Here is a 3,432-nt window from a genome sequence, read left to right on the forward strand (position 1 = left end):
CTCCAGTCCCATCATTATCAAGATTCATATTGCAAAACAAAGATTTAATAGGAGACACACCAATAACTTTTAGATCTTCATCTTTATTTTCATAGAAACTAGAAGAACACGCTTTCACAATGCAATCTTTCTTAGCACGCATCCTAGCGGTTCTTTCTTTGCACTCATCAATGGAAATTCTCATGGCTTTGAGAGACTCATTGATATCATGCTTAGGTGGAATATATCTAAGTTTCAAAGAATCAACATCAATTGAAATTCTATCAACGTTCCTAGCCAATTCATCAACCTTAAGCAATTTTTCTTCAAGCAAAGCATTGAAATTCTTTTGCGAATTCATAAACTCATTAACACTAGTCTCAAATTCAGAGGGCATCTTATTAAAAGTTCCATAAGAATTGTTGTAGGAATTACCATAATTATTAGAGGAATCACTAGGGAACGGCCTAGGATTAAAGTTTCCTCTATACGCGTTGTTACCAACATTATTCCTACCAACAAAATTCTCATCCATAGATTCATTATTATTCTCACTCAAAGTGGACAAAGGCATATCATTAGGATCAAAAGAAACACTTTTAGTAGCAAATAATTTCATAAGTTCATCCATCTTTCCACTCAAAACATTAATTTCTTCTATCGCATGCACTTTTTTCTTAGTAGATCTTTCGGTGTGCCATTGAGAATAATTAACCATAATATTATCTAGGAGTTTAGTAGCTTCTCCTAAGGTGATTTCCATAAAAGTGCCTCCGGCGGCCGAATCTAAAAGATTTCTAGAAGCAAAATTCAATCCGGCATAAAAATTTTGTATAATCATCCAAATATTCAAACCATGTGTAGGGCAATTACGTATCATTAATTTCATCCTCTCCCAAGCTTGTGCAACATGTTCATGATCAAGTTGCTTAAAATTCATGATATCGTTTCTAAGAGAGATGATCTTAGCGGGAGGAAAATACTTAGAGATAAAAACATCTTTGCACTTATTCCATGAATCAATACTATTTTTAGGCAAAGACGAAAACCAAACTTTAGCACGATCTCTAAGCGAAAAAGGAAATAGCTTCAATTTAACAATATCATTGTCCACATCTTTCTTCTTTTGCATATCACACAAATCAACGAAGCTATTCAGATGGGTAGCGGCATCTTCACTAGGAAGGCCGGCGAATTGATCTTTCATGACAAGATTCAACAAAGGAGCATTAATTTCACAAGATTCAGCATCGGTAAGAGGAGCAATTGGAGTGCTAAGAAAATAATTGTTGTTGGTATTGGTAAAGTCACACAATTTAGTATTATCTTGAGCCATCGTGACAAGCAAGCAATCCAACACATGAGCAAACAAGAAGCAAGTGAAAAAGAGGCAAACGGAAAAGAGAGGGCGAATAAAACGGCAAGGGTGAAGTGAGGGAGAGGAAAACAAGAGGCAAATGGCAAATAATGTAGTGCGAGGGAAAGAGTTTGTGATGGGTACTTGGTATGTCTTGACTTGACTTGAATCTCCCCGACAACGGTGCCAGAAATCCTTCTTGCTACCTCTTGAGCACTGTGTTGGTTTTCCCTTGAAGAGGAAAGGGTGATGTAGTAAAGTAGCGTCAGTATTTCCCTCAGTTTTTGAGAACCAAGGTATCAATCCAGTAGGAGATCACGCACAAGTCCCACGCACCTACACAAACAAATAAGAACCTCACAACCAACGCGATAAAGGGGTTGTCAATCCCTTCACGGTCACTTACGAGAGTGAGATCTGATAGATATGATAAGATAATATTTTTGGTATTTTTATGATAAAGATGCAAAGTAAAATAAACGGCAACAAAAATAGCTAAGTTTTGGAAGATTAATATGATGGAAAATAGACCCGGGGGCCATAGGTTTCACTAGTGGCCTCTCTCAAGAGCATAAGTAGTACGGTGGGTAAACGAATTACTGTCGAGCAATTGATAGAATTGAGCATAGTTATGAGAATATCTAGGTATGATCATGTATATAGGCATCACGTCCGCGACAAATAGATCGAAACAATTCTGCATCTACTACTATTACTCCACACATCGACCGCTATCCAGCATGCATCTAGAGTATTAAGTTCATAAGAACAGAGTAATGCTTTAAGTAAGATGACATGATGTAGAGGTATAAACTCATGCAATATGATATAAACCCCATCTTTTTATCCTCGATGGCAACAATACAATACGTGCCTTGCTGCCCCTGCTGTCACTAGGAAAGGACACCGCAAGATTGAACCCAAAGCTAAGCACTTCTCCCATTGCAAGAAAGATCAATCTAGTAGGCCAAACCAAACTGATAATTCGAAGAGACTTGCAAAGATAACCAATCATACATAAAAGAATTCAGAGGAGATTCAAATATTATTCATAGATAATCTTGATCATAAACCCACAATTCATCGGATCTCGAAAAACACACCGCAAAAGAAGATTACATCGAATAGATCTCCAAGAAGATCAAGGAGAACATTGCGTTGCGATCCAAAGAGAGAGAAAAAGCCATCTAGCTAATAACTATGGGCCCGAAGGTTTGAGGTAAACTACTCACACATCATCGGAGAGGCTATGGTGTTGATGTAGAAGCCCTCCGTGATCAATGCCCCCTCCGGCGGAGCGCCGGAAAAGGCCCCAAGATGGGATCTCACGGGTACAGAAGGTTGCGGTGGTGGAAATAGGGTTTTTGCTCCGTATCTGATGTTTCCAGGGTATATAGGTATATATAGGAGGAAGAAGTACGTTGGTGGAGCAACGTGGGCCCCACGAGGGTGGAGGGCGCGCCCCCTGCCTCATGGTCTCCTCGTTGATTGCTTTACATAGACTCCAAGTCCTCTGGATCACGTTTGTTCCGAAAATCACGTTCCCGAAGGTTTCATTCCGTTTGGACTCCGTTTGATATCCTTTTCCTTCGAAACACTGAAATGGGCAAAAAACAGCAATTCGGGCTGGGCCTTCAGTTAATAGGTTAGTCCCAAAAATAATATAAAAGTGTATAGTAAAGCCCATTAAACATCCAAAACAGAATATAATATAGCATGGAACAATCAAAAATTATAGATACGTTGGAGACGTATCAACCATCCCCGTTGAATAGCGGAACCCTGGTGACAGCCCCCGGTGAGTTGTTGTCCTACTGTGGCCAATGGGCCCACGGCCGTCGCCACCAGGAGCTTGTAGGGGCTCCCCCACCCGAGGAAAGGACGCGTCCATCACATGGCCTGGGATCGGCGGCTGGTCCGCCAGTCGGATCGGCGGTGGTTGGAGAAGCAGGGGCGCTTGGTGCTGCGGCTGCGCCTGCGGAAGAAGCGACGCTTGCAAAGGGCCCGACGGCGGAGGAGCGTGCAATGGCACGGATGAGTCTGCCACCTTGCCCTTGTCCAGCAGCTGCGCGCGCAGATCTGCGACCGAGCGCTCG

Source organism: Aegilops tauschii, chromosome 5, assembly GCF_002575655.3.
Source record: "Aegilops tauschii subsp. strangulata cultivar AL8/78 chromosome 5, Aet v6.0, whole genome shotgun sequence".
NCBI classification, from domain to species: Eukaryota; Viridiplantae; Streptophyta; class Magnoliopsida; order Poales; family Poaceae; genus Aegilops; species Aegilops tauschii.